Raw genomic sequence first — 23,124 nt, forward strand, 5'->3', positions numbered from 1 at the left:
TTTCAATGAAACTTTACATGAAGTACTTGCTACTTTCATTGCGCATATTGCCCGGAAGTTCGGATTGTAAATTTTAGCGGAGCTATCAGACGAGTGATTTTAGCTCAGCTCATGTCGTGAGACATTCGTTTTCGACACGCGGTGTTCAATACAAGCTCTATTAACTAATGAAGTATAAATGTATAATAACTTATTATATTATTTCAGATGAAGGAAGCAATTAGGAGAAAAAGGAAGCAATTAGGGTGCTTGCCCAGGTCGAAGTACGACATTATTGTCAGATGTTTAAACGGATCGTTCGATGTCCCTGTGAAGAAACGGACACCTGAAGAGAATAATTGTTTGGCCATGATTAGAAAACGTAAGGACTTCGAGCTTGATGACCGGGGTTCTTTATTGTGTGGCGGAAAGCAAGTCCTTGTGAAAGAAGATCTTCCTAGATTTGTTGAGAAGATGTTCATGGAAAACAAAGGATGTGGAGCAAGGGTTATTTACAACAAACTGAAAGTAAATTACACGGGGTTCTCGGAACAAGCTATCCTTGAAATACTGTACAATAGCAAGTATTACCATGAGAAGTATCCGAGATTTACAAACAAGCCAAAGCCAAAGACAATTACAGAAGAGGAACCAGGCAAAAGATGGCAGATTGACATAATTAACATGAAAAATCAAAGTGTTAGCTACAAGGGGTCCACATACAGTTATATTCTACAAGTCGTGGACGTTTATTCTAGGTACGTTATGCCAAAACCCCTGAAAACGAAGAGTTCGCGTGAAGTTGCAAAGGCATTAGAGGACGTGTTGATGGTTAACCTTGCCCCTGACATCATCCAATGTGACAACGGACTGGAATTTAAAGGCCCTAGTATGAAACTTTTGTTGAACAAGTACAACATCAAAATGATCAATAGTAGGCCGTATCATCCTCAATCACAGGGCAAGTGTGAAAGGTCAAACAGTGTTATAAAGGCCAAGATTCTATTTGCAACAAAAAGTAAACGTGGATTTAACTGGGTCGAAGGGCTTCAAGATTTAGCCTATGCCATAAACACAAGTTTCAAACGAGTTCTTGGGGGTCTCACGCCCTTTGAAGCCTACTACGGAAGAAGTCATGTTTTTACCAAAGAACGTCATAGTTCTCGTGAAATAAAGAAAACCATACGGCGAGCAAATAAAAAGGCTTACAGGTCGCTGTTGAAAAACGCAACTTCCCCAAGCAAGTACAAAGTAGGAGAGACAGTATTAATTCGCTATCCCTTTCGAAAATCCAGGGTGCCAACCAAAAGATATGTTATCGAAGGCAAGGTAGAAAAAGTAAAACGAAATGGTGTTTATATCGTGTCATTTCAAGTACCGAACAAACCCGAACTTGGATTCGTAAGCAAATCGGTTGGGGTCGAAAACATGACTAGCCTAACTGTTGCGTTAGAGAAACAACGAAAAATTAAAAAACATTCATTAAAACAGAACCGCTCAGAGAAACAAAATCACAGAACTAAGTACTATCATGTTTTAACACACCATGAAAATCTGCAGTTGTTGGATGGGGTGAATATTGCCATGGACCCAAATCCGGATGGAAATTGTCAATTTGCTGCTATATCGCATCAACTTGGTAAAATTGGTATATACAAAGACGTAGATGCTTTACGTAAGGAAGCAGTCCATCACATTGTAGAAAACAGATATTTCTATGAAACTTTTGTCTATGATGAAACATTTGATGAATACGTTAAGAATATGTCTAAGAATGGGACATACGGCGACAACCTCACGCTCATTGCACTTATGAGAGAATATAATTTGCAGTGCCTGGTAGTTTCTACCCGAGGACTAGAACACTCATCAATTGTGTCAGCAGATGGAAAGTTCGATGGTGATGTTGGAACAATTGCATTGGGGTATTTCCCAGAAGGATTTGGCATGCATTACGTTAGTATCCGTATCAATCAACGCGTGTACAAGGACATAATATCACGCTTAGAACAGTCATATGACAACGGTGACTCTGGCGACAGCGCTGCGTCTGGCGACAACGCTGCGTCTGGCGACAACGGTGACTCTTGCGACAACGGTGACTCCAGCGACAACGGTGACTCTGGCGACAACGGTGACTCCGGCGACACCGCTGCGTCTGGCGACAACACTGCATCTGGCGACAACGCTGCGTCTGGCGACAACGGTGACTCTTGCGACAACGGTGACTCCGGCGACAACGGTGACTCCAGCGACAACGGTGACTCCGGCGACAACGGTGACTCCGGCGACAACGCTGCGTCTGGCGACAACGGTGACTCCGGCGACAACGCTGCGTCTGGCGACAACACTGCATCTGGCGACAACGCTGCGTCTGGCGACAACGGTGACTCTTGCGACAACGGTGACTCCGGCGACAACGGTGACTCCAGCGACAACGGTGACTCCGGCGACAACGGTGACTCCGGCGACAACGCTGCGTCTGGCGACAACGGTGACTCCGGCGACAACGGTGACTCTGGCCACAACGGTGACGTCTCTGTGTGTTCAGCCCTGAAAGAGCTTCAAGATATGATAAACAATAGGAGGGCACAGAAGCGAACGACTTTTCCATTTCTGATGTTACCACTTCACATTCAAGTTGAAATTTTTAAGTTCTGCATACAATCAAACCCGTCAATCCAGTTTGTGTTGGCGAAGGTCGGCAAACCCTTTAGAGATTTAATAAGGTCAATGAGTTTGCAAACACCTAGAATTTACATTCGGCCGGATATTGGACTAGATACTAGTAACAGAAATCCTGTTAGCGTTCGTTTCCTATTAACAAGAGCGGGCAGAAACAGCGGTCTTATTTCGGCAATAAAAGAAATCATCAAGGGGCCAAAATGGGCAAACGCATGGCTGCGTTTGCGTGTTAGTGGAATAGTTGGTATGATATCATAGATGTCATGTACAGACATTACAGGTGAAATATACATGTATATCGGTGTTTGGAAACCTGTTATGTTATTTTTGTGATTGATGATTATGTTCTTCTACCGGAAATTTGTTGTCATTTGCTCATTTACTGGTAACTTTTTACGAAGCACATTTGGGATATTTTGGCTGCTACTAAAATGAATGTATATATGTATATTATGTCTTGTCAAAATGCTACAGTTGGATTAAAATTTAAATGCTGTTCTATGTTCTTCAATATTACTTTGAAAAATCCTGTCAGTATACCAATAAATGAAAAAAGTACAAGTTTGTTGAATCTCTTGAATGAAACAAATTATAAAATACAAAATGTAAAATGAATATGTGATGATGATGATGACAAAACATTTGTTATGATGATGATGGTAAAAAAATTGTGATGATGATGGTGGTGGTGATGATGATGACAGTGGTTATGATGATTGGGGTTTGATGATTGTGGTGATGATGATGATGATGATGATGATAATGATGATGATGATGATGATAACAAACGTTTTGGGATGATGATGACAGCGATGTTTATCGGACGATGATGATGGTTATAATGATGATGATAAGTTTTTAGATGATGATGACGGCGATGTTTATCGGCCGACGATGATGATAATGATGATGATGATAACAAAATATTTGTGATGATGATGATGGCGATGTTTATTGGCCGATGATGATGATGATATTCTCATCGTCGTCATCATCATCACAACATCCTCATTATCGACCGAAAACATCGCTGTCATTATCATCACAAAAAAAACTTTTGTGATCACCATTACGATCATGATAATGGATATGATGATGTTGGTTTTGATGGTGATGATGATGGTGGTGTTGGTAAAGATAACAACGATGATGATCATTGGGGTGTTGATAATTGATGTGATGATGATGATGATGATGATGATGATGAGATAACGATGATGATGATGATGATGAGATAACGATGATGATGATGATGATGATTACGATGATGAGTGTGTATCATATTCGGAACGAATGTGGTACATTTTTCATCCGAATATGGTACAAGTTTGTACCATATTCGGTCAGGCATTTTACCCCAAAACTGCAGATACGTATATGGTACAATTAGACAGTTGTACCATATTCGGCCGAATATGGTACAAACTTGTACATATTCGTTTTTGTACCAAATACGGTCCGACAGTGCTCCAGCTAGGCCTAAATCGAAGGGCGCCGCGCCCTGCCCTCCCGAACCTCCGCCCTGCCCCCCCCGAACCTCCGCCCTGCCCCCCCCCCCCCCCCTCAAAAAAAAAAAAAAAAAAAAAAAATTTTTTTTTTTTTACATATGATAATTCATAAATCTCTTATTACATTGTAATTAGTTTAATCCTCATTGTAGACAATATATTTGAATGGTTTAATAATAATGGGAATAATACAATTATTTATAACATATAAATTAACATGCAAATAAAAGCATTCCAGAAACACCCGCGCGCTCGAACGTGCCCTTTTCACAAAATACTGCGCGTCGAAAGTGCCCTTTTCACAAAATACTGCGCGTCGAAAGTGCCCTTTTGACAAAAAAGCCACCCTGCCCTTTTCAAATTCTAGCTGGAGCACTGTCATGTATATTTCCCGACAAAAGCGTGCGAAAATTATGCTGAAATGTACAAGGTATTCTCCTGCAAAGCGTGCGTGTATTGATTTTTTTAATACAAACTTTATAGTGCAGAGAACATTGAATTTTGTTGATTTCGGTTAAAAGTTTCTTTGGTATTTTTTAACAAAATTATATCACGAATAAGTTGATATTTCCTCCAAAATAATTTCAAATCATACACGCCGAATCTTTATCGTTACGGTATTTTAGTAGAGTAATTATTTTAACAGTAATTGTACTGTAAACTGATTAAAGAAGACATCTGGGCGGATCTGGATTTTAAGTGTTTGACGTTATGAAAACACGCAAAGCTTGTCTACTGACCTATTGTGTAGACTGCTGTCTGCGGTGTTTTGACAAAAGGGATTAACATGTGTGAATGTCACTCTGCCGATTTGGTCCATAATAACTGGTAAACATTGTTTTGAATGTCGACGCAACAAGAATACAACTGTGAATATTAAATGCAACTATCAACTCAATAGTTACCACCTTCTTTTAGCAATCAATGGAATAACCTAACTTCAAAGAGAAAATAAATGCATTAGCGAGCAGAGAATTGAATTTGTTCCGACAATTAAAACCATTCCTTATGCATTCGTTGAAAGTGTTTACTTGAGTAAGTTATGCCTTTAGACAGGAAGCGGCTTTTCTTTGAGTACGTCAAACAATTTACACAGATTTGCGAGATTTTTAGGGTACTTGGTCATTTGTTTACATGTTCAGTATAGAAAATCACCTGCTAACATGAAAACTTTGGATTAAATTATCAAAATAAAAACAATGTTGCAAACTGTGTTTATTTTAATTGGTAAGTATTAGTTAAAGACGACGTTTTGTTTGACGTAAATCAACGAGTTTTCTATACAACAACAACTACTTCTACAACCACGTCGGGATCAATCTATCTTGGTTGTTGTTTTTTTTATTGTAAATATTATACTACACGTTCATGTATGTACATGTAATAAATGTAATTTTATTTGAAAATCAGGAAGTCAAACAAAATTAAATTGATCGTTATCTCGTAAAACGCGGAGTTTCCCCCGCGTTGCCAACGCCGAGGGCCGCCGCGTCGGCCTATCAGTTTTGCCGATTGTTAACCGCCGCGTCCAAAATCATGCAAACGCCGCGACTGGCGGGATTTTCTTAATCTCCCTCCAGGTCAATCACCGCGGAGTATGGAGGGAAATTGGGGAAAACGCGTGGAGTGTACTGTACTATGTTTGAGATGAACAACAACAAATATTTATAAGAAATGTTCACAGTGTATGTGCGTCACGGAAATCTGTGTTGGGAAATTGGAGTTCACAAAGTTAAAGCATTTAAGACGAGAACCGTTCGAAAATGGAAAGAGACAAACATGATTTGATTTATATGTTAGTGGATCTGTGTACAGTACAGGCAACGTGTACTTTGACAAAAACGCGTGTCTGCGGTGTTCAATTTTCCCGATGGGTGACATTTCGCGGGGGGCGGACACGCTACTGACCGCGGTGTTCGGCGAACACCCAAAATCGCCGCGATTGCACGCTATCATTAACTGGAACACCCGTGATCACCGCAATGCCGCGCGGCCATTGATACATGTAATACCTGTCTGCGATGGTCATTCAAGAGTTTTAAATTTACATGTACAATGTACAAATGAACATAATAAACTACATGTATGTGCAAATGTATGCGTTCTTAAAGTGATATTATGGGCAACTAACAGTATTTGCAATATACAATGTAGGTGTGTATCGTAACCGTTGTTTGTTTTTTGTGTTTTCGCTCGATATACACTTGTATTTGTTAATGCAGCATCAACATAATTAAACAATATCCCGAAAAGAAAAATAATCCATTTGAATATCAACCGTACTTTCGTTTTGACAACTTACGACAGAAATGAATCGATGTACGATGCGAGTCTAAATGTAGTTTTCATGCAGATTCTTTCATACCACACAATGACACAATTTGGTTTTACGGATCATTTCAGGTTAGAGGGATGGGTGAGTCATGTAACATATCGAAAATAATATAAATTTTTTATAAACAACCGGTAACAAGATGAGTTGTAGATAATTTCAGATACCACATTCATTATAACTTATTGTTTTCACCCGTTTCTTTTCAGCTCAATTCAACAGTAACAAAATGCCCATCACTTTAAATTATCTACAACTCGTCTTGCTTCCAGTGGTTATTAAAAAAATATAATATTCGATATTTTTCATGACAGTTCAGTCCTCTAAGCCGAAATGATCCCTAAAACAAATTTGTGTCTTTGTGTCGTATGAATGAATCTGCACTAAAATGAAATTTAGGTTTACATCGTACCCCTAATCATAACGAAAGTACAATTGATATTCAAATGATTTTTTTATTTTTCCGGGATATCGTTTTAGAATGTTGATGATGCATTCATAGATATAAGTTTATGTAAAGTGACAAAACACCAAAAAATAACCGACGGTTGCGATAGACACCTATAAACATTGCATATATTGTTAGATGCGCATAATATTACGTTAAATACTTAAAATATCCTTCGACCAGCATGTACATAAAAATAGACTATATTTACTTGTATTCATTATCGCTTAAAGCGGGTATATACGATTTTTTATATGTGTTTAATTGTAATACATTGATAAAATATGTTACAATAACACAAAATAGGCAAGAAAAATTACACATTAAAGCCGAATTTCATAAAATGCAGCAAAGACAAATTAGCGCCCCGAGTCGATTGTGACGTACATATTTTCCTACAATAACCGAAGCATTCGTCTTTGCATTAGGATCGGAGTTAGTGTTCGTGTGTCGTATGAATAGATATCGTTGCAGGAATTCAAATAAACCGTTAAACTAAGTTTAGATTCACATCGTACATGTATGGTTTACATGCTAGCGAATTCGGCTGCACAGCCGTTTTAAATTTCAGAATTAAATATCTGGCTTATTTCGCATTTTTCGACACGTTCTTCTTAACTTTTATTTTAATTTATATTTAAATATATATATAATAAGTTTATTACACATTTTATATAAATTCATAAATATTTGACAACAACGTATATACCCGCTTTAAATGAAAGGGATCAATAATTTACGTTTATATTTAATCATTTTTTTTTTGCGAACACGATGAACACCGCGGTAGATATAATGGGTCCGCGGTGATTCGCGGTGTCCACCTTATTGAAAACGGCCCCCGCGAATATTTGATCTGAACACCCATCGCGGGGGTCGTTTGGTAAGCGAACACCGTAAAATGAACACCGCGACGAGTGGCGTTTGTCAAAGTACACGTTGCCTGTACTGTATATTCAGGTTCATATGCATATTCTGCTTTATTATGTTTGTCACGCTGTATAGTTTGGTGAAATAGCATTGAACTGAGGATGTCAATTGTGCAAGATATTAAAAGGTAAACAAATGAAATGTATTATTTTAGCTCCATTTAATACAACATTAACACAGCAAGAACACAAAAGCGTGTTTGTTAATATTTGTTAATGTTTTCACCATATCATATTTTACTTTAAAAAACATCCTGAATTAAATTCATACTCTTAAAGAGATTATGATTAAATCATAATGGTGCATGTATATTCAGGGTTTTCATTAGAAGGCGGCCGGCGGCCAATTTGACCGCCTCAAATGTTATTCAGGCCGGCTCAAATTTGGAAAGAAAATTTAAAAAAACAACATCGGCAAATTTTCACGACAATGACGAGTATTCGTTAATATACTAACTGTCTAAAACGGAAGTAACATCCTTAACCGATATATGTTAACTGCTTTCTCATTGGTCGTATCGATATAATTGTCCAATCGCGGAGCAGGTAACGAGACTGTACGACTTTGATTCAAGGTCACAAACTGTGACAAAGTTAACAATTGGATATGTCAAAAAAACGAAAAAAAAAAACGACTTTTTCGTTTGTGTTTCGAGTAAGAACGATAGTTCGCTGTTGAAGTTATCTTGTTCCAGTTTTGTTAACGTTTATCATTTACCGGCATCTCCGAATAAATGCACTTTCCTGCTACACTTACATTTCGTTTTTTATTCGATTTTCGACAGATTTCGTTAATGTTTGGTTTCTCCGCGGAGTTTTGATCCTCCGAGCGGTAAGTGGATTTATTTGTTACCACATTTAACAGGAGGGTGAGTCTTTCATTACGATAAATGAAACTCTCGAGCCCCAAACTCTCCTGATTTTTTCATGATTAAGGTCGGACTTGGTTGCCTTAAATGCTAAATATATTGAATGGGCACTGCAATGTTAAGCTATGTCCAAATTTGTATTTGAAAAAATGGCTCAAAGAAGCTTCCTCAGCAAAATATTTAATTCCTAAGATTACATCAGCTGGGGCAACCTATGCCCGATTTTTTTTCCAAAAAAATGCCTAAGTTAATCAAATAAAAACAATTATTCTCATGTCAACAGGCACACAATTAATCTTTATAAACTGAATAATCAATTATTTCAGAAAAAGACAGTCATTGTGTACTCTTAACACAGTATTACTTATAAATGTTCAGGTATTTGCTCATAAAATGCTTCAGTATTATTGTTTTAATTATTGTGATGTTTATCAGACTTTATTTTTCTTAAGGTAACTTACTCCTTTGAAAATATTATTTGAATTGCTAGTCACATACTCTTGGTAAAATGGGATCGTATTAAGTAGAGGTTAATTATATTGAATGTTATTGTTTGACAGGTGATAAAGATGTTTACAGTTTGTACTGTTTCTTCTTATTTGCAATAACTACTTGTTGACTAGTCATTTAAATTGGTTTAGTTATATATTTTGAAATGTCATTGTCATTATTGGAAGTTACTACTTATTAAAATGTTAAAATTTCCAGTGTTTGTTTAATTCAGATTTTCATTAATACTGTAAAGAATACATGTTATGTATAATGTACTGCACAGAAATTATACATTAAGCTAGGGCCCGGGCCCTTCGCCCCCGACAGGGACATTTCACCTCAGACCCATGCATCTAAATGAAAATTTAAAGGAATATATTGTGATATTTGCTAGCCAAAGTATTTTTTTCTGTTTTGAATCTCTTAAAAATACAGGTGTCTTAAAGCTCAGGAGAAGCGATTTTTTTGTTTCAAACAAGCTAAATTGCAGGTGCTTCCGGGGGCCTCTGGCTCCCTGGACCCCTGTCCAGGGTGTGCCCTGAACCCGCCGTGGGCCCTATCGGCACCCAGATTTTATTTTCAGGATTTCAAATTTGGGACAATTGACACCCCTGAGAGTTGATGTAACCTGAGGACTTAACAATTCACATTAATATCCTCTATTTTAACTGAGGAAAATCATGTAACATATGTGCCCAAAATCGCTCAGAAGCAACGATTTGGCACCTTTATTTAAAAAAAAATTCAGGGGGCATGCCCCCGGACCCCCCTAGCAGGTTCGCCTCCTCAAATAACTCAAAAGCCTGCTACAAAGAATCCTAATGAAAACCCTGTATATTTAAGAATCTATAGATTATTGCAAGTTTAATGTGCATGTGGAAGGATATTAACTAAACGTTCTAAGAAGACATGAAAACAACACTTTATAATATAAAAATGCTGTCAAACATGAATATTTATAATGTTTCCCAATTTCATGGTTTATCGCGCTACTTTTCCCAATTTCATGGTTTATCGCGCTAATTTTCCCAATCCAAATGCCACAGCTGTAACGAAAAAAAGCAAAAAACTCACTGCTATTACAAAAACACCCCAGGAAACCCGATACCTTGCGGGTCGTGTAATACCATAAAGTACAGTGCTGTGCATTTTGGCATGAACTTATAGGGTAAGTAAATTGGAAAAATTAAATTTTTCAAAGTCCAATTTGAAACAACTGTTTATTAACATTGATAACAAAGGTATGGGCCTACATGTAGAAAAATCCTGACAAAAATAAGTGAAATGTGGCTCCCTGAAGTAGAAGATCGGGCAAAACGGGCCATGTTCAGGCATTTAGGCGAGAAAAAACTGCTTTAATTCGCAAGCCACTATAATAATTAAAGGATTAATACAAACTTTCACATGCCTGCCATAACCTCTCAGCAGGGTTTCTCCAGACAACTATTTATTGTGGAGAAATTTGCGTTTTTAATGACCATGTTGGGACAACATTGATACCATCTGGGGAAGACCAGGAAACCATATGTGGGCAGTGACTTTATAATTCTTTTTCAGCCATTTTGTTGCAATTTCTTTGATTTGTAGAGGCCTACAGTAAGTGTATGTGGGGACATATGCATTCAATAATTGTACTTTAAATGCCTTATATATGATCAATAGTGCCTTTTCAACATTCTCGAGTTTTATTTCTTTTTACCAACAATATTTTGGTACATGTAAATATAAAGAAAGACTTGACTGCTTTGTCGCATACATTAATTGGTTAGGTACATAAAAATGCCTTAACAAGTGTATATGGGGTTTTTATGTAAAATATTTATGTGGCGTGTTCTGAGACTTTTGGTGCTAATTCGGCAAGTGTCATAATGAGAAAAACTCATTTGAAATGAAGTCGCTAAACTCCCGCTTAATTTTGTTTAGATTGCATTCAGTTTTCTGTGATTTTACTGTTAAGCGTATTTAAGTAACATTAAAATCGGCACAGACAGGCCTTGGAAAGAATTGTCTATCAAACAAAATAATAGTTGATTTTGACCTTTTAATTTCAATGAGCTGACTTGTTACATCCTTTTTAACGAATTTGGCCATTGCTATAGTTTATTGCCGCAAACAAGACTTCAACACATGACGTTTCAATACCGATTTTATACATTTAACCAAAGTACAGTTGATTAAAAGAGGATGAAATGGAACACTGTGCAAAAGCAACATTTCCTGTCTATCCCACTTGCAGATGTAATAATGCAAGTTGCCAACCAAAATGGGACTAATAAAAGCTCATATTACAGCTAGTTGCTGTAACAAATTTACAATCACAAGCAGTCTTTGATTTTGTGCAATGACAATGATAGATTTTAGAGTAACAATAGCTCTCATGTTGATATAATATGTTTGAATGTTGAAGACATTTTACCTATACTCACTTTATTACAGTATGCATTTTTAATAATGTATATTCCATTCCACCTGTGATCATAACGGTATGTGTTGCGCAAAATTCATTGATGCATCTACATATGAGGTTTTTAGAAAACTGGAAGGGCCAATGTAATGTTTCTTTATCAGAGAACACAGTGACCTTTGACCTAATGGCCAAATAATGAAGTGTGATAATGTAAAACTCATTTAGGTCAGGTGTATCTACATAGGAAGTCTGAAGATTGCAGATGGAAGCATTTTTGTTCTGAAGACAACATTAAAGTTTTCTATTAGACGTTGAAGTGACATTGACATTTGACCTGGTGATCTGACACTGGATTTGACCTGTATAACTCATTGAGGTGCATCAATATATGAATTTTGAAGGCTGTAGGTGGAAGCACTTCCATTTTACTGTCTTTGATAAAGTTTTCTATAAGATATTTAAGTGACCTTGACCTATGACCTTGTGACCTAAAAGACGGCCGGGTGTATATATAAAACTAATAAGGTTGCATCAACATATGAAGTTTGAATGTTGTATGTTCATTTGTTCAAAATGTATTTCATGAAAATAAATCGGGTGGACAAACGGAAAAAAAATCAGGACGGACGTAACATACTGGGACAGGGACGGACGGTCGGGACAAACTGATTCCTATAGCTATATAGCCCCCCAAACAGACTTTGTGGCGGTATAATAATGCGTGTGTGGGGGGGGGGGCAACACTAGCATTGTGAAATTTTTTTTACATATCTAAAGTGGACATTGAATAACCAGGTGGGATTATGTGTTCTATATCAATAAACTGCGTTTTAAATAAGCTTTTGAAAGATGCAAAAATCTTAATACATTATGATCAGATGGCAATTTAATACCAGAGTGAAGTCAGAGACTACAAACAGATCGTAACTTGAAATAGATTTGGAACCCCCTGATGGCAATCAAAAAGAGGCCGACAATTCAGAAAAACCCCTGCAGTTTTCCTGGTAAAACAGTACCTATTTTTAAACGGAATTCCCATAGATACGGTTTTGATTGGTTTCCTCGAAATGACGTATTTTCTCAATAAAAATACATTTTAAACTAAAAGCCGGGATCACCCAGGATTGTACGGGATCGATGAAGGTATAAAACTCGACATTAACACAAAGTTAATAAAAATTTATTATTTATTTATCAATTTTAAATAATTTTAATTTGATTGATCGATTAGAAGTGTTTTGACAATCTTTTTTACGCAATTCAATTAGCAAAACTAATATTAATGGTTGATCCCGGCTTTTAGTAGAGTGTTAACCTTGTACAATTGTTACGACTACGTTAACATGTTATTTGTTAATTTGCGACACCTAAGATTCACTTACCGTTTGTTATCAGACTGCAACCGCGGCAATCTATGTAAAAAGGTTTTAACGTTCATGTCATTGTTTAAGTTTGGCTTTACTGGTGGGGATGGGGTTTCCTCGGTAGAGAAAAGAAAAGGGAAGGAGGAAAGTAAGAGAGAGTATGAGGGAAAAAAAACAAGGAAATTTCTCCCGAAATGGCGTGAAGATTACAAATAGATGTCTTACATGTAAATAGATGAATATTGAATTCATTAGGATTAGTAAGGCAAGCTAATAAGAATGATTGAATCATAATTGCGCAATTCCACGCACAAGAAAATACAAGTTAAATGATAAATATAAAGGTTTTGATAATACTTTGCAGTGCTCCAGCTAGGGTTTGAAAAGGGCAGGGGGGCTTTTTTGTCAAAAGGGCACTTTCGACGCGCAGTATATTGTCAAATGGGCACTTTCGACGCGCAGTATTTTGTGAAAAGGGCACGTTTGAGCGCGCTGGTGTTTCTGGAATGCTTCCTATTGCATGTTAATTTATATGTTATAAATAATTGTATTATTCCCATTATTATTAAACCATTCAAATATAATTTCTACAATGAGGATTAAAATAATTACAATGAAATAAAAGATTTATGAATTATCATATGTAAAAAAAAAAAAAAATTTTTTTTTTAAAGGGGGGGGGGGGGGGGGGGGGAGGGCAGGGCGGGGGTTCGGGGGGGGGGGGGGGGGGGGGCAGGGCGGTGGTTCGGGAGAGCAGGGCGCGGCGCCCTTCGATTTAGGTCTAGCTGGAGCACTGCTTTGGTCGGGGCACATGAAAGATTGGTCAGGGCTAGTAGGTTCTGCATTCACTGGCCTGAATGGTCTAGTTGAAAAAAAAGTTAGTGTTAAGCCCTGCCTCTTGTAAAACAAATCCATGGCTGTACTTTAGTAAAGTAAGGCAGCTGAGCCAGTTGGTTACTGGTAATTTTTATCGTATCGGTCGAAACGAGTGTTTAAACAAGAACAAGATTTAATTACAATTGGCAGCCTTTGCAAAATAACTGTGTATGTTATATTTTAATTGTACATCAAATTATTGTCTTCAAAATTATTGCAAGCTATTATTTTATTTAGGTCGTATACGTTTGTTTATGCGGTGTGGTCTTGGCTGACAGAATTGGTGAATATCTCGATCGTAAGACAAGAACAGTCGAAATGTTTCACTCATGCACGGATTAGGACACCAAAGACCGAATTTTGAAAGATTTTCGTCAGACAGCACGATAAAAGTGGTTGTTTGCACCATTGCGTTTGGGATGGGCATATCCATTCCAAACGTTGAGATTGTTCTCCACTGGGTCTGCCCCAAAAACCGCTTGCATATTGGCAAGAGCTTAGAAGAGCAGGAAGATTAGGACAGCTGGCCTTGGGTATTGTTTATGCATACCCAAGGTCGTTGATCAAAAGGTATACGGAGGACAACATCATCAACACAAGTTAACGGTGATAAATGCATAAGAATTTATGTGCTTGAGCATTTAATGACAGCAGGGACGAAAGGAGAAGACTTGCCCTAACAGAGTCCATGTGCAGATCTTTTGTGAGGCATCTGTGAGTGTCATCTCTGCTCGTGTTGTAACGTGTGCTGGGAGAAGTGCAAGTGTGCAGACAAAATGTTGTGCATTGAGCGATTTTTGTTGTAGAACTTTGTCCTTTGAGAAAAAAGTACGATCTGTATCACTATTATTTATGCACCATATAGAAATAAAAGATGTTACTTATTTCAGAACTTGCACATTTGTAATTGTCCAGGCTTTTTCCGCTCCATTTTGGGAAAACGCCACACTGGAATTTTGGGAATTTCGCTTCGTGAAAACCCCATTTTGGGAAAAAAAATAATCGCAAAATAGGCTCAATTGGGAAAAATTATCATGTAAAAATTGTTTCTTATATTTCAAAGAAGCCATTAACTAGTAAATAACGACTATTTTGATAACTTATTAATAAAATTTTACAAAATATTATGAACATGTGTAATAAGAGCAGGTTTTTTAATCTGAATTTGGGGAAAAGGCCCGACCTTTTTTTAGGTGAAAAAAATCGCGCGAAGCGCCGGATTTTGAGGAAAATAAGGAAAGTCTTAAATAATCATTAACATATTTTACAGTTTTTAAAACAAATTCAAGGCAACAAATAATTTAAATATGCAATACTTTCTATTTTCTACACTGGATCAGGTAAACTATATTTTAAGGTTAAAAAAAAAAAAAAAAAATTTGGAATTTTCATTTTGGGGAATTGGGAATTTTTTTTTTCAATTGCGAAAAAAACAACCAGATTTGCATTGGGAATGGGGCCGAATTTCGGACCCGTGGCATAGGGCGAAAAAGCCTGTTGTCACTTTAGAAAAACAAAACAATGCTCAATTAATCCAGAAAAGTATAATAGCTAATATCGCTTTACTATGTAACGCTCTTCGCTCACAACAGAAGAACCCCAACTGTATTTTACGCCGTTTTTTCTTCCACACTTAAACCAGATGCTTTACATCGAGGCCGTGTTATATATATTATTTATATCTACACAGCGAGTGAATCGAGAGATATTGAAAATTTGAATAGTGGTTGGATTTAAATTGCTCAGGCATGCAAAATTCAAAGTGTCATTACATAATTTTTACGGAACATTATCGAGAAATGAATTATCTACACAGGTATGTAAATATTATTGCAACATTATCGAGAAATGAATTATCTACACATGTATGTAAATATTATTGCAATCAGTTGATATTAAGTGTCTTGAATGTTGCTCACAAAATCCTTGCGCAACAATATAGACAAAGAAGGAAAACATTCCAACACATTTTAAATGCTAGCCCGGTTCGACGCTCCAAATATCACCAATATAAAAAGAATCTTAATATTTGAGAGCGTCAACAAGTTCGACTATTGTTAGATAAACAACACAAATTTCCATATTTTAGACACAATGTCGCGTTTTTTTGCCAATGTCAAGGAATCGTATAAAAAATGGCACTAAACAACATTGGCTCAATGAATGCTACAACCGATATTATACAGTGAAGTACAAACAAAAATTGCAGGGAGCCAGACAACTCGCCCCAAAGCCAACTCGCCCCAGGACAAGTCGCCCCGAAAATCTGGACAAGTCGCCCCAAATATGTTGGACAACTCGCCCCAATCGAAAGACAACTCGCCCCAATTTTGTTTCTTATATATAGTATTATAGAAATTTTGTTCATATAAAATTTGTTAAGTTTAATGTATTAATATTCGTGATTATTGTTTTTAGGAAATGTAGTTGTATGATGTTTTTTTTTTCATTTCATATTGTAAAACTTTGTAATTCAATAATTGTTTACATACCGGATTGCTTTTAGTAATAAATTGTTATTAGCTTTTTTATGATTGTGTTTATTAAAATAAGCCCCATTTAGTTCGTCTTGTTTTGAAAACGTGTGAAATGTTAAACGTTTATTTTGACGGCATGCTTTCATTATCTGTTCAAAGATTGTTTAATGAGACATTTTGTATGATAGTTTGGTTTAATTAAAGAATAATGGAATGTCTTTGTGTTAGTTATGTTTTGAAAACGTGTGAATTGACGAAAATTAATTAAGCCGGCATGCTTTCATTGTCTGGTCAAAGATTTATTAATAAGACAAACGGTATGACAGTTTGGCGTGATTAAAGAATAAATAAGGTAACACGCTTAACCAGACAACAATGCTGTTTGCAAAGTGATTATAAGGGCTGACTATATATAAAGAGGGTATCTGAATGAGCCCAAAGTATGTGTTTTGTTTGTGTCGGACAATACTATTTGTGACTTGGAATACGATTGCTATATAGTTGTGTGGGTTTCAGTGCATCTGCCATGTGTTCAAACATATATGTGCTTATTTGATGTCGGATACAATAATTTTCTAGTGTTAGTTAGTTTTGTGTTTCTGCAATGGCAGAAGTGGCAAATTGTATACATTGTGGAAAGACAGTTGGGCAGAGGCAACGTGCTGTTTCTTACGATGCTTGCGAGCGATGGCAACACATAGGCTGTGATTCTGGTAAGTAAACTTATTTGTTGTGTCTTGCATTTTTTAGGTCAGGCAGCTTTTGTTTCCCCATAAATAATGAATCTAAATTGTTGGATACTTGCAGATTATCGGGTAATCAACCAATGTCCGTTAATCCGGTGACACATAACAGATGTGTTTTACGACCTGATAACGATCATAAAACCTTTCAGATAAATGTCAGAAGTCACTGGACCGTTATCTTTGCGTTATTTGGGTGATGTATACCGCTTTAAACTATTGCTCATGGTGTAATATTGAATGTGTTTACAGTTTTTTGTACTTGTCAGTACAAATATATTTTAAACGTTAATATAAATCCTTAGTATTGAACATTACTATCTGCTGAAATGATTGAATATTATGATAAAATGTTTATTTTATATTTATGATAAGAATTTACATTAACCTTTTATTTAATATCCTTCATGTATACACATAAGTCGCATATTTTGAAAATAATTACTTTGTCAAAAAAGGCGTGAAAACTCGACACTAAATAAAGAAATATCGTATTGTTTGTTAAGTGTATGTGCTTGACATATTTTTAAAATAGCATTTTGTTGTGGTAATTCTGACGCTATTGGTTATTGAGATATCGCTGTTGACAAAAAGCCGTTCAGTTTGACATGTAAGGTTCGTTTGTCGGGATATGCTAAACTTTAAATTGAAACAGAACCAACATATTATCAAATAAGACGAATACTACCACCAATAATGTTTATTAATATTTTTTTCATAATTGATTGAGTTATTGTAAATATCGTACTCTATGTTGGCCTCTTCTTATTGAAAATGCGTGTATACTGCCAGTGTCATGCGAATATGGATCTTATTTCTTAATATCCACCTTCACACTTTATTATCGCCTCTAATTAAACTAATTCTATTTAAAGAACATATTACTGCGAACTTAATAGTACCTATTATAATACCATTCTAGCTACCGCTACCGTAGATCATATTTCAGTAAATAAGATTACTTCGGAATTATAAAATTTCGTATGCTGTGATTAGAAGATATAGAAATTTATTAACTGTACTGTGATATCCACATAAAATAATGACTTTACCTGTATTGCTAGGAATTCTACGCGTTTATAAATGCACAGAATACCTAGTGTATAACATTATTTATCGAGCGGACAGATGCATTAATCTGTGCTGGACCGCGCGTTGGGTATTTACTGTTTAGTAACATCTTAATACCATCATTTTTAAACTGATAACCAGGGATCATATTTTTTTCGGTTTTGTCGGTCCTAGACCGATTGGGGTCATGAAAGACCGATTGAAAATCCCAAACAGTCGGTCCGATTCTGTTTGCTATTAAAATTCCCATGTCATGAAATCGATTACACAGTGTACATGCTAACACATCCTAATGACATTCTTATCTCGATTAGGTGTGATAACCATTCGCTGAAGTCTCTAAACCGGTCAAGACCGGTTTATTGCGTGTCAGACCAGGAATCAAAAGCTTGTGAACAGCGGATTAAAAACGCATCCGAAAAGACGCGTCTGAATGCACGCGCTGTAACTAAACAAAACATGCCGATACATTTTCCACCAGCGTAATAATCCGGTAATTAATATGAATGAAAGTCGCGGATCTGATCGACAGAACAGCCGAAAGTTATTTTTATGGGCGGAACTTCACATAAAATAGTACACAAGAAAAATAATATACATTGAATAAATCTTTAGTAAAACCGATTTAAAATCGGAATAATTCGTGTACTTTATACTTTGTTGTTGAATAACTCACGACCGGAAAATTAGATGCGTGGTTTCAAATGCTTCGCTCTCGTGATTAAATCCCTACGCATCTAAACTATCGGCCGTGCCCGTGGGTTATTTGACAACAAATTATTTATTAAATATTTGGTTGTTGTCAGTAGCCAACCTACGCACAGACATTTGTTTGGTTCAGTGCAGGTTTGTAAGCTATTATCGAGTCGACAACAATTAAAAACATCGGTATAGACTTACACAGATAAAGAATATTGACAACGATGAAAATAGTCTGATTTATTATAAAACAGCACACGAAACAACAATGAAATACAAAATGTTAAAACCAGTTGAGAAAACACGTTCCGTTTAAAAAAATGCCTAAGGAAATTTTACTTGTACATGTATTATACCACCTTCATGAATGGCAAAATCAATGGTATATATTTTAACGTAATTTGTCATGATTTCGGATATACATTTTTGGATACTTTTCCCTATTTATATCCGGACCGATTGATGTTGCGGGAAAATATGATCCCTGCTGATAACGGAATAATAAAAAAATCGTTAAGACAGACAGACACACAATTTGATTGTCGAATACAATCAGTACATAGCCATATAAACATTATACATATTTCAATTAAAAAGCATGTCAAGGAAATGTGATTCATGGAATTTAGTTTACTTACGGAGAATGTTCTTAACATATTCGATGCTAGTTTAATATATGAGATCTAACTTTTAATAAACAATTATATATTAAGTTAATTATTATTACTACTGATAAATAAAATTTAAGCTTTCCTATAAAAGAACATTTAACATTTAAGGATTCTTATTTAAAGATACTGTGTACGTGCTTGAATTAAATCTTTTTCTGTATTAAAATGTTCTAATAAAGTATAAATTTCAGATTTGGCACGAATCTTTGTATATTGATAGATCTTCTATTAACCCCGGTAGTGTTTATTACCAATTATTGTCAATTAGTGTAAATTATAACATCAATCAATATGTGTCATAAATAGGGCGTACCCGAGATACAAACATGAGCCGATGTTGTCCACAACAATAACGATTGCCACACTTTACCTTTAATTGAGAATTACAGACGTGTTAATCAATAAGTGTTTTCTATCAATTACTGTAATAGATAACATCAAACAGTAGGTGTCATACATATGGTGTACCCGAGATGTAAACATACAAGTCATAAACGCGAGTCTTACACCCATATTGGCATTTTAAAATATACTTTTGACTGCTTCACTCTAATAACATGTATAACATATAAATAAAAATGTGTCATTTAAAGATACGTTTACACATGTGTATAATTGTTATAAAATATTCCTACGGAGGAAATGCAGTGGCATTTATGGACCAAATGCATGAACGTTGCTCATTTGATGTCTTTCTGATCAGGGGTTTTTCTGCACTGTCTGCCCCTCCGGACAACGGAGGCATTCCCAAAGCAAACGGACCCGTTCCCAATCGAATTTTGATTACATATTTCCCAATTCAAAAAAAAAATAATTTCAAAATCGTAAAAAGTAAACATAATTTATCAATCTCCATGCAGAGTTGTCGTTCCTTGCTCTCCCGTCAAATCACTGCGCGTAGGTTGATAATTTATATCGAAAGAGTGACTTCCCTTCATCCGCGACGTAATTAAGCCTTTAGCGACTCAGATTTTCGCAGGTGTATTTGCCGGATGCATCTGCCAACATTGACAGCGAAAAGGTTTGAACTGTTCCGCATTATAACAAGTATATAGAGCCGCACAATACACATTCTAGTCCAAATCTGTAGACGCTTATTTTCAAACATGGCTTCCCATAACGATAAGTACTACAGCAAAAAAAAAAAAAAGAGATGCAAAAGGATGTTCGACGAAAACGTCGATGTTTGCGAAAATCGCTGAATCTTCTACTCCCTCTAGTAACCCCGAACAAGCAGTGCAAGCAAGTGAAATACCCATGGCTGTTCCATTGTCCGACTCGGTCGATAATTCTTCTTCGGAGCCTAGTAAGAAAGTTGTTGTTCAGTCTCCAAGTTCAAGTTCATCAAATGCAAAAGACAGAAAGCAAAGAAAAATCATGCTGTGACTTGTGTGACTTACTTACCTGTTACCAGTGTTTGTTTTTGAAGACAAAATAACAAATAAAAATATGTTTTTTTGGTAAAACCACTAACTTATTTAAGCATGATAAAATTCCCAAATTGACCGTTTCATCGACTCGAAAATTCCCAAAATGGACAATTTTGTCGATAAAAATTCCCAATTTGGTCAGACTCCTTTTCCCAAAATAGGCAGAAAAACCCCTGCTGATTGTTGGAAATGTTTCAACCCTTGTTTTTGAAAAGCTTGTTTGTGTGTGAAAGTTACTGTGTGTTTGTAATGTTTTACCATTATTATATTTTTTAAATGTTTGATAATATTCATCATTTACGGACCAAATGCCTGCCTGAAAGTTGCATAACATTTCTTCTGATTGTTAGAAATGTTTCAACCATTGTGTTTAAAAGCTTGTTTCTGTGTGAAAGTTTGTATTTAATTATTACGGATGTTTGAAATGTTTGATAATATTCATCATGGCTCATTACAACCTGTGTTTGTAATGTTTTAAAAGTATTAAAGATGTTGGAAATGTTTGATAATATTTTGTGAAAGTTTGTGTTAATTATTACGGATGTTTGAAATGTTTGATATTATTCATCAAGGCTCATTACAAACTGTGTTTTAAAATTATTTTTAAAATGAGTTAATAAATGGAAATGTTTGATAATATTTTGAATTGTCTTTTCATTCATAAATCTGTGTTATTTATTTCATTTAATCTGCTAAAATTGATGCTTTGTATGTTCTCAATAAAAACAAATGTTAGTATCGTGAGTCTGTAATTGTTATAAATTATGAATAAAATTATGAATATAACACATTTCTATTTTTATCCCCATGTATTATTCGTTTTGTGTATTCAGCATTCCTTTTAAAGTCATAATGTTATTTAATACATTTTTTTCACAAAGAGTATTATATATATGACAAAATATTTCGTTGCACGCTGTCATTTAATTTGGGGCGAGTTGTCTTTTATTTGGGGCGAGTTGTCTTTCGATTGGGGCGAGTTGTCCAATATATTTGGGGCGACTTGTCCAGATTTTCGGGGCGACTTGTCCTGGGGCGAGTTGGCTTTGGGGCGAGTTGTCTGGTAACCAAATTGCAAACCTGTCTGATGAGCTGCTGCTTTCTACAGGGTGCTGCACATCCAGCGTCCTGCTGATAATGCAAAGTAATGGCAGCAATTAAGCCCCAAAAAGCAGTTCTAACTGTTAACACTTTCACAGGTCACACCAGCATTGTGTCCTTGGAATCAGAAAAACATGTCAACTAGTGAACAAATCACTAAAATGTCTTCGTTTTTAATTTTGAAATTGGACAACTTTTATCGCCAACAATAAATTGTTTCCTTAGATTCTAACTCATTAATTGTTGTTGAAGTCCTAGATATAGCTTATAACCCAGTATAATTTCCTTAACCTATAGTGAACATCGTTATAAACGTCAAGACACGTGAGCACGTGTTATCACTTTAAAATTCTAAGCACAAACAAATTCAGATTTCCCACGAAACGACGTCACGTGGGGTGCGTACAATATTATAATGTTGTAATAATAGTTCGATTTACTTAGGTCAGAACCTACCAAATCTATTTCACAGCGAAATCACAATCGGGACTACTCGGACAATTCCGCCATAACGGCGATCCACTCTGGATCCAACCGGCTTTTTATTGCATAAGGAAGCCTCTGGTATAACGTGGGCGCCATTTTGTTTTCGGACTTCTTTCAAGCAAAATGGCCGCGCCCATCGACAGTTGTCAATTGAAGGAAAACAAAGTGCAAATCATGCCCAATACTTAGGAACGCGATACATAAAGTATGCAGTGCAGTTAGGCTATATATTGCCTCGATTTAAGACCAAAGTTATGAACGCTCTGTCCTGGGAATTGAAGAGGAACAAGGAAAATTTGGATATCTAAGTTCTGTAGTAGCGGCACCCTGTAATAGCTAATATGATAATAGGTGCTACCTAATTTACGGGCAAAAGCTTATTTGAGGTTTGTTAAAGATAACACGGGTAATATATGTCTGCACATTATCTTCTTCTTCTTCTTTTATAATAATGACTATGTTCAATACTGATACATTATGGCCATGCGTGGGGGGTTAAAAAGAAATAGATTGATAGGTTTCCCGAGTTACTCAATCCACTCAGGAAAATCCTATCA

The 23,124-nt window shown here is 36.1% G+C and overlaps 1 protein-coding gene across 1 annotated transcript in view; it reads right to left on the reverse strand.

The window, feature by feature from the left end:
- LOC127841099 (L-threonine ammonia-lyase-like) overlaps positions 1-22,272 on the reverse strand; it is a 275,394-nt gene extending 253,122 nt beyond the window's left edge. Inside the window, exon 1 of the mRNA XM_052369661.1 lies at positions 22,061-22,272. The gene's annotated coding sequence lies outside the window, so the exon portion shown is untranslated. The remainder of the gene's footprint in view (positions 1-22,060) is intronic.
- Between the last annotated feature and the right edge of the window lie 852 nt (positions 22,273-23,124).

Source organism: Dreissena polymorpha, chromosome 8, assembly GCF_020536995.1.
Source record: "Dreissena polymorpha isolate Duluth1 chromosome 8, UMN_Dpol_1.0, whole genome shotgun sequence".
NCBI lineage: Eukaryota > Metazoa > Mollusca > Bivalvia > Myida > Dreissenidae > Dreissena > Dreissena polymorpha.